This window comes from Chelonia mydas, chromosome 4 (assembly GCF_015237465.2).
Source record: "Chelonia mydas isolate rCheMyd1 chromosome 4, rCheMyd1.pri.v2, whole genome shotgun sequence".
Taxonomy (NCBI): Eukaryota; Metazoa; Chordata; order Testudines; family Cheloniidae; genus Chelonia; species Chelonia mydas.
Window position 1 is genome coordinate 63,104,104 of NC_057852.1, and position 14,657 is coordinate 63,118,760.

The 14,657-nt window shown below is 41.0% G+C and overlaps 1 long non-coding RNA gene across 1 annotated transcript in view; it reads left to right on the forward strand.

Moving 5' to 3' along the window:
• The window catches only part of LOC122465687, a 143,031-nt gene that overhangs the window by 14,014 nt on the left and 114,360 nt on the right, over positions 1 to 14,657 (forward strand). The window contains exon 2 of the long non-coding RNA XR_006290695.1: positions 2,498 to 2,617. This is a non-coding gene — a long non-coding RNA (uncharacterized LOC122465687). The remainder of the gene's footprint in view (positions 1 to 2,497; positions 2,618 to 14,657) is intronic.

The window sequence follows — 14,657 nt, forward strand, 5'->3', positions numbered from 1 at the left end:
CTTCGACACCCTTCTCTCTAGTGTTAAATCCAAGTCCATGTAACATTCCCTGGGAGACTCACAACAAACACTAGTGCCCTATGGTGATTAACTCCACAGCTGGCACAGAAACACACCACCAACATCCTACTATCTCAAGAGGATATTAACAATAGCTAATAAAGTTAGACACCCAGTATGTCTGGATAACATATAACCAAAGAGTTTAAAAAAGAGCTGGCTCAGGAGCTTGCTAGACCACTTTTCAAAAAGTCTTGGAACACTGGGAAAGTTCCAGAAGTCTGGAAAAAAGTTAATGTTGTGCCAGTATTTAAAAAGGGTAAATGGGATGACCCAGATAATTATAGGCCTTTCAGTCTGACATCAGTCCTGGGCAAGATAATGGAGTTGCTGATATGGGACTTGATTAATAAAGAATTTTAAAAAGTAGAACAAAATTAATGCCAATCAGCATGGGTTTATGTAAAATAAATCCAGTCAAAGTAATTTACTATACATATTTTTTATGAGATTATACATTTGGTTAATAACAGTAATAGTGTTGATGTAATATACGTAGACTTCTAGAAGGCGTTTGATTTGGTACCATACAATGTTTTAATTAAAAATCTAAATCAACATAAAATTAACATGGCACACATTAAATTGATTAAAAGTTGGCTATCTCAAAATGTAATTGTAAATGATGAATTACCATTGAGCAAGTGTGTTTCTGCTGGGGTTCCACAGGGATTGGTTCTTGGCCCTGTACTATTTAACATTTTTATCAATGACCTGGAAGAAAACATAAAATCATCATTGATAATGTTTGCAGATGACAACAAAATTGGGGGAGTGGTAAGTAATGAAGAAGACAGGTCACTAATACAGTATGATCTGGATTGGTTGGTAAACTGGGTGCAAGGAAACAATATGCATTTTAATTCAGCTAACTGTAAATGTATACTTCTAGAATAAAGACAGGATGGGGAACTCTATCCTGGGAAGCAATGACTCTGAAAAAGATTTAGGAGTTATGGATTATCAGGTGAACATGAGCTCCCATTGTGGACACTTGTAGCCAAAGGGCTAATGTTATCCTTGGTTGCATAAACAGAGGAATCTTCAGTAGAAGTGGAGTAGGATGTTGTATTCGGTACTGGTGAGACCACTGCTGTCCACAATTCAAGAAGGATGCTGATAAATTGGAGAGGTTCCAGAGACGGTCCAGACAAAGGTCCTCTTTGCCGGGACACAGAGTAAAGGGTGGGCCCAGGTCCTGCTAGCAGCCATTGGAGGAGTGACACAGTTGGGACAGTAAAGGGAAGGTCTAGACAAATAGGAAGATTGGGTCAAAAGAAATCTGCACTTGTCCTTGTTGAACTTCATCAGAGCCCTGCACTTAGGATGGAAGAATCCTATGCACTGCTACAGGTTGCGGACCAATTGGCTAAGCAGCAGTTCTGCTGAAAAAGACCTGGGGATTACAGTGGATGAGAAGCTGGATATGAGTCAGCAGTGTGTCCTTGTTGCCAAGAAGGCTAACGGCTTATTGGGCTGCATTAATATGAGCACTGCCAGCAGATCGAGGGAAGTGATTATTCTCCTCTATTCGGCACTGGTGAGGCCACATCTGGAGTATTGCATCCAGTTTTTGGCTCTCCACTACAGAAAGGATGTGGTCAAATCGGAGAGCGTCCAGCGGAGGACAAGGAAGATGATTAGGGGTCTGGGGTACAAGATTTATGAGGAGAAGCTGAGGGAATTGGGCTTATTTAGTCTGCAGAAAAGAAGAGTGAGGGGGAATTTGATAGCAGCCTTCAGCTACCTTAAGTGGGGTTCCAAAGAGAATGGAGCTCGGCTGTTCTCAGTGGTGGAAGATGACAGAACAAGGAACGATGGTCCCAAGTTGCAGTGGTGGAGGTCTAGGTTGGATATTAGGAAAAAAACTAATTCACTGGGAGGGTGGTGAAGCACTGAATGTGTTACCTAGGGAGGTGGTGGAATCTTTATCCTTAGAGGTTTTTAAGGCCTGGCTTGATAAAGCCCTGGCTGGGATGCTTTGAGTTGGGGTTGGTCCTGCTTTGAGCAGGGGGTTGGACTAGATGACCTCCTGAGGTCTCTGCCAACCCTAATCGTCTATGATTCTATTATTAAGAGCCCCAAGAATGATTAAAGGATTAGAAAATCTGCTTTATAATGATAGTCAAGGGGATCAATCTCTTTATCTTAACAAAGACAAAGTTAGGAATTCCATGGGCAGGGGTCATGTTGGATAGCATTTGATTCTTCTCATTGAGTGGAGTTGCTACCACCCATTTTCCACTTCTGCAGGTCCACAAAACCTTGGCTCCATAGCCCTAAAGAAAGATACAAAAGTAGCTCTGGGAGATCATGTTGCATATAATTTGTTTTCTCATAATTTGAGCAAAAATAGCGTTTTTCAGGTGTTTTTCAATATAAAGTATGTTACTGTTGTTCTTGAGGTTGAAATTCAGATCCAGCACTTGTTTTTTAGGACTCGAGCACTATGTGAGATGGAGCACTGTTGTGAAATGAAGTAAGAAGAGACAGAATAGATTATCTAAATGGTCTGCTCAAGGACAACAATATTTGACCACCACATTTAACACTTAGAGTAAGTAAATTTGTTCTTGTTCTGCTGATAGCAGAGTTATATATAAGAATTATATGCATTCATCCAGCTGAGGAAAAAGGTACAAAATTTTGGAGTTACAGCTGATCAAATAATATAAAAAGTAATTCACAAATATTTCAATGAGTGAAAAGTCATAAGTTTGGTTCACTGTTTTTCTGGGGTCATAATGATCATTATTCACGGATAGTAACATAACCATAATTATTAATCCTCCTAGAAAAGTCTTAGTCTTCCAATCAGAGCAGAATCAACACCATGCATCTTAGGTGACCACATCACAAATAATGCAGAACTGGTAGTCAAAGTAAATAATTCACAAATGGCCCATAGTTTTGCAATATTTTCATATGAAATATGTGATGAATGCTTATGAACCTGAACTATAGTTGTAGAAACCAAAATCAGTTTGCAAGCAATTATGAAGAGAAAAGAGAAGGTAAATTCACAACGAATTATTTTACAGCTCTTTGAAATATTTTCCCAGAGTGTAGCTGGAACAGAACCTATGTAGCTCTCAACGAAGTTTTCTTTTGATGGGTAGTATTCCAGTAACTCTGGGCAGAATGGTAGTGGCAAAGGTGGTAATTGTATGATCCTTTGTTGGTTTTTCTGGTTCATCAAAGCATTAAATTATGTGATTTTTTTCTTCTTCTTCTTCGCTGTGTTTCACATTTGCTGAGAACTCATTTTTGTAATTTAATGGTCCATAGCAGTAGTTAGCTTCAAATATTAGATTTCACTGCAGTGTAAAACATATTGAAAGACAAAAAACTTAATTAAGACAGAGTTAAGGTTTTATATATATCAGTTAATTAGAAACAGCATTATGATGGATAGAATTTGGGATGACCACATTTTCTAATAAAGTCAAAGCCACAACGGAGTTATGCAGGTCATTTGAAATGAGTGCTAAATAATCTTTATACCACATCACACCATGATGTATCCTAGTTGTAACCCACATTTTAAAGAAAAAGCTATTCTTGAATGGTTTAGGGCATTAATTTTAGTACTATTTTAAAATAGCTATAACCTCTTTCTACAGTTTCCCCAAATCAATTTATGGGAGAATATAAAGTAATATTATAGTGGGAGCTGGTAGTGCTGGTAGGTAAGGTCACCTGACATTCCCATTATCAAACCCTGTTTTCAGTAGCTTATAATTTTGCCAAATATTAACCCTTTGGACTTCTTTGGGGAAAATTTATTTTATAGTCATGTATTAAATACTATCATAATGCATAAGCACAAGGAAGCTGAATTAATATTGCATGGGCAACCTTAATTTTGTCATTTCCTAACTTTGAGAGTTTGACTTAAGAATTTTAACATTATTTTAATGTAACTTTTGTGTGTAATAAATGTATAAAATGTGTGATTATAGTGAGAAATCTATTAAACAGTAGTGGAAACATATATGTTCCACCCCACACAAGACCTGGAGGGGTTAAAATGGCTAAGTTAGCCAATTAACTGACCAGGCTGTACCTGGAGAATGAGGCAGGTAGCAGGGATTTAATTAGAAGAGGCTCAGCTGGGCGGGAACAGGCAGGGCCTATATAAGCCAGGGAACATAGTGTGCTGCAGGGAAGGAGTCTGCAGTCATTTCTTGGGAGGAGATGGGATGTGTATCTGGGGCTAAAGACAAGTAGCCTACAATTATTTCCTTGGAGAGGGGGAAGTTTGGGCTGGCAAACAAAGAGAAGAGGAAGAGCCAGAGAGGTAGGCAAGTGTCCGGGGAAAAGCAGCAAGGTATGGAGGAGGTCAGATCTTGGCTGCAGATGGGAGGGAAGCTGGGACCCGGAGTAGAGGGTGGGCCCAGGTCCCCCTATCAGCCATTGGAGGAGTGACACAGTTAGGGCAGTACAGGGAAGAGTGCCATTTTGTATGGAGGGACTTTGATATACCCCTCCACCCTAAAAGGGGAAACACGTGGTGAACTGGCCAGAGGGCCAAGTCACAAAGAGGGAGCCTCCTGAGTGGCAGATGGTGAGAGCAGAGGTGAAAGTAAGCCGGTACAGCGTACCAGTAAGAATGTGGCCGAAGCATTCAGTACAAATGGGTAAAATAGGCTAGGTTTAACTGTAGAAATAACAAAAAATGAGATTTATTGCTTGAATTAAATATATTTTACATTCTCTAGAAACAAAATGCTCCCCTTCAGTTTTCAGTTTTTACTTCTTGTCGGGTGGAAGACATCCATGTGATTGAGAACGTTAGCTTTTGCGTGCCATCACGGGAACCGCTTACAGCTTATTGGTCAAGTCTGTCTTGTTAGGCGCACAATTTACAGTAGAAAGCACCCAGTGTGACTGTCCCCTCCGTTGGAACAGTGTAATTAAATGTAGTTGATTGCAGAATCACACACTGCATAATTCAACCTTCACTAAAATGGAACAACTCACCCGAGCGGAGATGTTGCTGGAAGGAGCCCAGTGTTGTGAAATCCATGAAGGCAGAATGGATTGCTACAAACATCCCTCTCTGCAAGCAAACCGACCACCCCTAAGCATAGTTAGAGAGGGAATCAGAGTTGACCTCGGAGATTAGGGGAGCTGAAAGGCGGCGGGTGGGGGGGGGTCTAAGGAGCTCAGTGCGAGCAGGACACAGCAGTGTGATTGTGCAGAAAGCCCCTTGCTCCCATCCCAGCTCACTCTTGAGCTGGTTCTCCTGCTGGCCGCCTGCTCTTCAGTGTGCAGATCCACACACATGGGCCCTTGGGGGATGAGGCAGCTTTGGGAGCGAATGTTGTGTGCACACTGCAGGACGGAGGGGTGGCTTTACACTCCGTGCCCAGGGCACTGCGCTCTGCTTCCAGCCCTTCATTATTCAGCCAGCTGTGGGAAGGAGAGCTCACCTGGCTGCAGTCGGTGAGTCTCTTCACCTGTTGCAGACGGATGTGGGGTGCCAGAGGCAGGAGCCAGCAGTGGGGGAGGGTCAAGGTGTGGGGCTTGGCAGCGCGTGAGCAGGGTTCTGAAGCAGCTGGTGCTCCGGGTGAAACCTCTCCATCTCGTGCCGCTTTCCCACTAGGGGGACTTGCTGCTGTTTGCTGGTCTGTGACACCCCCCAGGCCTCTGCCCATCTTACTTTTATGTTTAAACATCCCCATTAGTGTGTGAGGAAATGGGGGATGGTCAGTCAAAAAGAACAGTGACAAATGAAAAAGCTGAAAGTCATCCACAAAAGGGTATGTCTACACAGGCGACGTTGAAGCTCTGCCGTGGCAGCACTTCAAAGTAGCTGTGTAGTCGTGGCTCCAGCACTGGGAGAGAGCTCTCCCAGCACTGTAATAAAACCACCTCCACCAGGGAAATAGCTACCAGTTCTGGGAGCGTGGCAGCACTGTCTACACTGCCACTTTACCGTGCTAAAACTTGCATCACTCAGGGCAGGGGTGCTACTACCAATACTCTAGCATAAAACTAGTAGACAGCTACTGTAGCAAAGTCGTGAAAAGGGATCCATGAAGTTAAATGTGTAGGAGTGGGGGTGGGAAGGGAGGTTACAATATGACCATACCGGTAAGAAATTTCAGTTACTTTCACCCCTGGGTGCGAGGATGATCAGGGAGTCACTGCCAGAGGAGGGGGCAACACCTTGCCAGAGCTCATCCCCAGGACAGCCATGAGGAGGCGCCACTACTGGTGAATGCATCCTGTGACAGAGAAAAAACACAATTTTTGCGTCTCATCCGGGAGGTTTGTCTATATGGGGAAAAAGCCCACAGTAGCCAGTGGGCACTAAGTATTCCACACTCTGTGGACACTGTTACAGTGCACTAAGTGTTTTGTGTGCATTAGGACACCCTTAGAGCATTGTAAGAGTGTCCACACAGGAAGCTAAGGTGGAGTAGTTTGTGCACTTTAAATTCACACTCTAGCTCACTGCGTACTAACTTCCCCACAGATACAAGTTTTGTCCTACAGAGAAAGAAAGTACATAACAAAGACCAGTCCCAAAGGGAAAAAATACAAAATGTGACTCCTAATACATTTTTCAGAGAATAGCCCAAATTACTAAGGCAACAAGCAGCCAATAGGTGGTACCTGTGTATTAAAATATTTGTACTCTAAGTAAATGGATAGTTCTCATTAAAATTTTCAAAGACTGGTTCAGAACATGTGTCACTCTGTCTCTCACTTTACAAATGTGGTATGAAAGCAAAAGAGAAAAAAACATCTCTTTAAAGGAGTGGGATCATTGCTGCACATACAAAAGAAACAGCCACCCACACACTGGAGCCCTTCAAGCAAAAAGCACCTGACAGGAATTTCTAAGTGGTTTTTCATTGGGGAAGTCTGCATAAATCTACATAAAAGCCTTTCTCTAAGGAAGGGTATTATGAGATATGAATTGGATGAACATGTTGCATTCTGATAATTATTTTTATGCTGCTAGCTATAAAGTCTAACGTTTTTATCATGATCAAAAATTGTTCACACAGCAGCTCAAGATTGGATGGGGATATGGGATGATTAGATGGAGAAGAGAACATAGTGCAAATAATAGATATTTTTCAATACAGCAATACCTTCCAGCATTCAAAATGTTGACTTTCAGTCATTAATTACAATATGGTAGTAGCCATTTATTATTCTCTTTTTTTAAAAAAAGCATTTACTAAGTGGTTAGTAAACATTTATAAATGTTTATTTGTCAGATGAAACAATAAGCATATATATATATAAACAGAATAGCTTTAAGTTTCTTTTCCAGCTTGCATTCTAAGGAGATGGCACACTTATTACTATAATAAAAATGTCAAACAAACAAATGTTGTTCTGATAAGAATTCTATTGGTTCTTCCAACAAGTCTTCAGAGTCTACATATGGAGGTCTGTGGACCAGTGGGATTCCTAAATTCCTTATCCTCCAAACTACATGGACACATTGAAAAGGCTTTAGTTTCTATGATGGTCATCTTCTGCTTATGAGTTTAGAGAGGAACAGGATGCAGACATCTTAAAATCTTACCATAATTTTGTATCAGCATTGCATGTCTTATGCGATCTAAATTCAGGTGTGTTATATTTTTATCCTGCTGTTTGAAAACTGAAGCTGAGCAGTAACTCATGTGTTTATTTGTGTTACCTTTTCATCATAAACAACAAACTACTAAATGTCCTGCTGGCTTGTAATTTATTAGAGACTTAATCTGGTAAATGATCTCACCCAGGATTCAGTCCAGAACCTGATTCTGATCTCCCATACACCTATTTCATGCTAGTATAATTCCAGTGACTGCAGTGCAGTTACTCCTGATTTACACTGGTGCAAAAAGAAGAAAAAGAATAGGCTTCTTAATCTGCTGTATCAATTACTAAACCTTACTTCAAAGTCTTCAGTTTACTATAGCATTGTGTGCAATGTCTTAGAACAGCAGAGATTTCTTTTCCTGCCATGTCCAGTATAAATTAGCCCCTAAATAGCTGGTGTTTATTCTCTGCTCTTTGAAATTCAAATCACTTGTACACACCTCTTCAGTCCAGCCTCTCCTTTGAAATGCTGAATACGTGCAACTGGCTATTCACAAGTGCTGGGGTACACCCTTTATAAATAGCCACCCATTAATAAGGCAAAGATGAATAACTCAGCCAGGTTAAACCTAGGATAACAATTAAATAATAGGTTTCAGAGTAACAGCCGTGTTAGTCTGTATTCGTAAAAAGAAAAGGAGTACTTGTGGCACCTTAGAGACTAACCAGTTTATTTGAGCATGAGCTTTCGTGAGCTACAGCTCACTTCATCGGATGCATAGCATATCGTGGAAACTGCAGAAGACATTATATACACACAGAGACCATGAAACAAAACTTCCTCCCACCCCACTCCCCCGCTGGCAACAGCTTATCTAAAGTGATCATCAAGTAGAGCCATTTCCAGCACAAATCCAGGTTTTCTCACCCTTCCCCCCCCCCCCAACACACATACAAACTCACTCTCCTGCTGGCAACAGCCCATCCCCCTTTGAAACCCCTCTTTATAATGCGCATGATAATCAAGGTGGGTCACCTCCAGCACTAATCCAGGTTTTCTCACTCCCCCCCCACACCCCCCCCTCCAAAAACCACACACACAAACTCATTCTCCTGCTGGCAACAGCTCATCTTAGAATGTGCACAGCAATAATCCAAGTTTAACCAGAACGTCTTGGGGGGGGGTTTGCAGGAAAAAAACAAGGGGAGACAGGCTACCTTGCATAATGACTTAGCCACTCCCAGTCTCTATTCAAGCCCAAATTAATAGTATCCAATTTGCAAATGAATTCCAATTCAGCAGTTTCTCGCTGGAGTCTGGATTTGAAGTTTTTTTGCTTTAAGATAGCGACCCTCATGTCTGTGATTGCGTGACCAGAGAGATTGAAGTGTTCTCCGACTGGTTTATGAATGTTATAATTCTTGACATCTGATTTGTGTCCATTTATTCTTTTACGTAGAGACTGTCCAGTTTGACCAATGTACATGGCAGAGGGGCATTGCTGGCACATGATGGCATATATCACATTGGTGGATGTGCAGGTGAACGAGCCTCTGATAGTGTGGCTGATGTTGTTAGGCCCTGTGATGGTGTCCCCTGAATAGATATGTGGGCACAGTTGGCAACGGGCTTTGTTGCAAGGATAGGTTCCTGGGCTAGTGGTTCTGTTGTGTGGTATGTGGTTGTTGGTGAGTATTCGCTTCAGGTTGGGGGGCTGTCTGTAGGCAAGGACTGGCCTTTCTCCCAGTTTATTTGAGCATGAGCTTTCGTGAGCTACAGCTCACTTCATCGGATGCATAGCATATCGTGGAAACTGCAGAAGACATTATATACACACAGAGACCATGAAACAAAACTTCCTCCCACCCCACTCTCCTGCTGGTAACAGCTTATCTAAAGTGATCATCAAGTAGGGCCATTTCCAGCACAAATCCAGGTTTTCTCACCCTCCACCCCCCCCCCCCCCCCCCGCCCCACAAACTCACTCTCCTGCTGGTAATAGCCCATCCAAAGTGACCACTCTCCCTACAACCTGCATGAAAATCAAAGTGGGCCATTTCCAGCACAAATCCAGGTTTTCTCACCCTTCCCCCCCCCCACACACACACATACAAACTCACTCTCCTGCTGGTAATAGCCCATCCCTCTTTGAAACCTCTCTTTATAATGCGCATGATAATCAAGGTGGGTCATTTCCAGCACTAATCCAGGTTTTCTCACCCCCCCCCACCCCCCTCCAAAAACCACACACACAAACTCACTCTCCTGCTGGCAATAGCTCATCCACACTGACTCATATTTAGCTTTTGATCTACTATGACCCCCAGATCCCTTTCCGCAGTATTCCTTCCTCGGCAGTCATTTCCCATTTTGTATGTGTGCAACTGATTGCTTCTTCCTAAGTGGAGTACTTTGCATTTGTCCTTATTGAATTTCATCCTATTTACTTCAGACCATTTCTCCAGTTTGTCCAGATCATTTTGAATTTTAATCCTATCCTCCAAAGCACTTGCAACCCCTCCCAGCTTGGTATTGTCCGCACGCTTTATAAGTGTATTCTCTATGCCATTACCTAAATCGTTGATGAAGATACTGAACAGAACCAGACTCAGAACCGATCCCTATGGGACCCCACTCATTATGCCCTTCCAGCATGACTGTGAACCACTGATGATTACTCTCTGGGAATGATTTTCCAACCAGTTATGCACCCACCTTCTAGTAGCTCCATCTAGGTTATATTTCCATAATTTGTTTATGAGAAGGTCATGCGAGACAGTATCAAAAGCCTTACTAAAGTCAAGATATACCACATCTATCGCTTCCCCGCTATCTACAAGGCTTGTTACTCTGTCAAAGAAAGCTATCATCTCATCCCAAAGTAGAATTTTCCTCCCTTGATGTTTCTTCAGTGAACTAGCATCACAGCTGTTAGCTAGCTGGCCTAAATTAAGTCTAAATATTTCAGCCGGGGTTCTATCTCAATCAGGCATTGGGGAAAATAGAGGTTCTTTTAAAAAAAAAATCATAATCACAGAATCATAGAAATGTAGGTCTGGAAGGGAACCTCAAGATGTCATTAAATCCATCCCCCTGCGCTGAGGCAGGACGAAGTATACCTAGACCAGCCCTGACAGGTGTTTGCCCAAGCTGTTCTTAAAAACTTGCAGTAATCCGGATTCCACAGCCTCCCTTGGAAACCTATTCTGATGCCAAACTATCCTTAGAGTTAATTTTTCCCCTATTTAATTTAAATCTCCCTAGCTGCAGATTGTTATGTGGGTGAAGAAGTTATATTTGGGTATGGTGGGTTGGACATTGGCTTCGGCCCTATAATAAAGCAGATCACCATGTAGAGGTAGATTTTTGCTGTGCACTTTCTACCATCTGACCCATCAATTCAGTGAGGAACCTAGACCATCGGAATCATTGGCATGCCAGAGAGAGCAAGAACTGGTCCTTTATTCTTACCACCATGTCCTCAAGGAAGGGTGTGATTATGCAGATCTAAGGATTATGCAAAGAATGAAATCACAGCTAGTCCCAATGCTGTAGTACTCCTACATTTTGATGTGGCTTGGAGCTTTTCTGTTCATTATTCTACTAAAGATATCTAAGGCTTTGCTTCGCCTTCATTGTGAGTGTCCTTGTCATAGACCCTGATGCTCCCGATAACATATTGAACTAACTGGTTTTAACTCTATGTACTCTGATTCTGGGATAGAACCGTATCACAGTCAGATCAACTGGCCATCAATACAAATATTATTAACCTTTAAAAAGGATCAGGCAACACATCACACCTTATCCCCTGTATTATGGTACAGTTACTACCATACCATAATTATGATTTTATTACACAATACAGTTTTAACAGGCTTTTTAAACTTTTAAATTGTAAAATTCTCATTGGGAAATGTGAAAAACCTTAAGAGCACTGGAGTGTGTCAACAACAGCACTGTAGGCAATATGAAAATGGAAAGTAATGTACAAGTCTGTCCTCTTAATTTTCCTTACTTTTAAGATTTATGGTGGATGCAGTGTGTCATCATACAACTTGAACTGGCACTAAATGTAGTTCTTACTTGCTAATTTACAATGAGATGGCTGGCAGAGATCTGCTGTTTATGCTATTATTGTAATATACTGTTTTACAAAATTAATTAGTGCTGAGATGAGTTAATAGCAGCTCTTTATCGGCTTTGTCATGAACATGTTTTGCCACTGCAATATGAAAAATAAGAGAAAAAAAAGGTAGCAGAATTCAGGACTTTCCAGGTCAGATTCATGTCTGGAGCAGAAATTGGTGACCAAGAGTAAAGTATCTTCTTAATATAAGTTGTTTGTTTACAAAATGTTACAAGTTTTGATCACTGAAACATGGGTGGTCATAGACTGCAGACAGTCAACTCCCTCTTGCAGAAACCTGGGGTCAAGCACCACTTTTCTATCCCCATAAATAGCTACATTGTGCCTCTGTACCAAACTCTCTGCTTAACACACAGTGCCATCTTCTGTCCCCAGTCCTTGTATTTTATGTGTGGGAAACCCCTCGGCCAAGGCTGCCCACTTAGACCATCCTGGAAAGATGAACCTGGTCATCTAGTCTCCTTTATTTTGCAGCTGCTCTGCAACACTAAGGAACCTCAGAAGTTTAACAGCCAGACAGAGAAGCGTGCTCAAACCCAGCCAATAGCCTTAATGCATTTCTGGGTGCTGTTACTGCGTGGCATCTTCAACTCTTTCTAGGGGGAGTTTCATCCTGGGTGTTTATAGATCCTTAGCCCCTAATGTGCAAACCATATTATTATTTCTCCCCCAAATGTTTGCAAACAAACACACAAGTAAAGTGAGTAGCAGCACTAAATGAAAGTCGTTCATCAATCCATTGGTGGAATGGGGAGTAAAAATATCTTTTAAAAATTGTCTTTAGTTTTTTTTAATACATGTTTGGGGTATCTTCTAAGAAGCTAAAAGAAAAATAATGGGTTATCCTTCTTCAGGAAATAATCTTTTGTGGCTTTTAATATTTCACAGATTACATGGGAGCAAGAACAAGGATGATTCTAAGTAAGGTCAACAAAATCAAAGAAGAAAACCACTTCAGGCTGGCAATATTGCTGAGCACTTTATCTTCTGTATAATTAAAGCCTTAATATAACATACTGCAAGTAGGCCAAGGCTTATAAATAGGCTTGACTATTGTATAACTAATGGATGAATGTGCATCTGTTCTGAGAAAGCTGAAGATTGCATACTACCAAACACAAGCATCAACTCAGTTTCTGTAGGAGTATGTAACCTTTTGTAAACTTTATTTTGAAATATTCCCAATTAATATTATGTTGTTAAAGATAAGGGTGCAGTAAAACCCAACTTAGTTTGAGCCTCTAGGTTTATTACAGATAATTTATTTAGTAGAGGGCCACTAGGCAACACTTTGAATGACACAACCAAACTTTATTAAAAGAAAAATGATTAGTTAAACAAACAGGCATGCAATTACTATTTACACAAATGTTACTGTTATTCTCATCCTCAAAGATGAATTGTGTATTAATGGGCGATCAGTCCACTGACAACGGTGAAGTACAGCCTTACAATCCTAGGAACTAACGGTACTCTTTGGATTCTAATTGGAGCTTTTCACCTTTTATATTCCATTATAATACTAATTAACATTAAACTGGCCTTTACTGTAATTATATTTCTGCCACCTTCTTTTTGGCTCTTTACATTATGTATCATCTAAATTAACATCTGCACCAATGTCCCCCACACACACAATCAACATAGATAGTATTTTAATAAAACAGTCACAATTTTCAAAAACACTTATTAAAAACCTTGCTTAAACCGGTTATATCCAAAACATAATGATCACATAATGCTGGGTCATGTCCTTGCTAACTCTTACTTACTGTCTCCAACTTATCTGTAAGTTTTCTCACACTAGCAACTTCAGTTTCCCATACCGCTACACTCAGGTTTTGGGCCTAAGTTGCCTAATGTCTACTTATTTCTTAGGCTAAACCATCCTATAGGCTACAACTGTGAAATTAGTGTTTCTTTGGTATGCAAACTCTAGTAGCTTGAATATTAATAAAAGGGTGAGTAATCAAGAAATAGTAGACAAGCTGGCTTAGAAGAGCTAATTGTGATGCTGCAGTCCTGAAGCCTTCAAATTGTTTCAGTCCTGCAAGGTGAATTTCATTGAAAAGAACTGAGTTCCAGGCAAAAGGCCACTTCTTGTCTTTTTAAAGCTTCAGGATTGTAATACCTTGCTGACATACTTAATTCATGTCATCATCACTGCAACTAGTAATAAGATTGCTTGCTAGAGTCTGCAACACTAGCAGGCTCATACAGTAGATGAATCTAGGAGAGCCATCTGGATTCCTAAACCATGGGCCTTGTTAACTACACACACACACAGAACCTAAGGATCTGGGCTTTACGTGATGGAGTGTGCAGAGGCTGGGGAGGTGAAATTCTCCCTTCCATCCAGGACAAGGGTGCAGGGTTACCACACAGTCCTCAGAAGGCCACTATTCCAGCCTACATAATCCCTTATACTGCACACCTTCTGGCTGCTGGTTGTGTGGTTTACCAGCGCTACTGGATTGATGTATAATGGACACCACTTAAAGGATGCAGAATGTCTCATCCAAGCTGTCTACATTGGGGTGGATTTTGCTCTATATAAAAACCAAAGAGAGACATGCAACATGGAGACCACAAGGACTATCCTACCTTGAGAAATCTTTTTTTTTTTAAATTCACTTTAAATCAAGGTGTTCAAACACATTAGTCATTATGGCTGATAGAATAATGCCATCAAACATCTATGTAAAAGTTGGAATATTTTGGTTCAAAGTGGTCCATGTGAACTTGTTGTTGTTAAAATCATAAGGACTTGCACCCCTTGATTATCACTTTGGGTTTCAGGTGTGAATAAAACTTCACTGAAACCACTCAGTCTTTGCTCTGAATGTTTACATCACTACACAGAGACAATATAGCTGGAAAACAAGAAGAAAT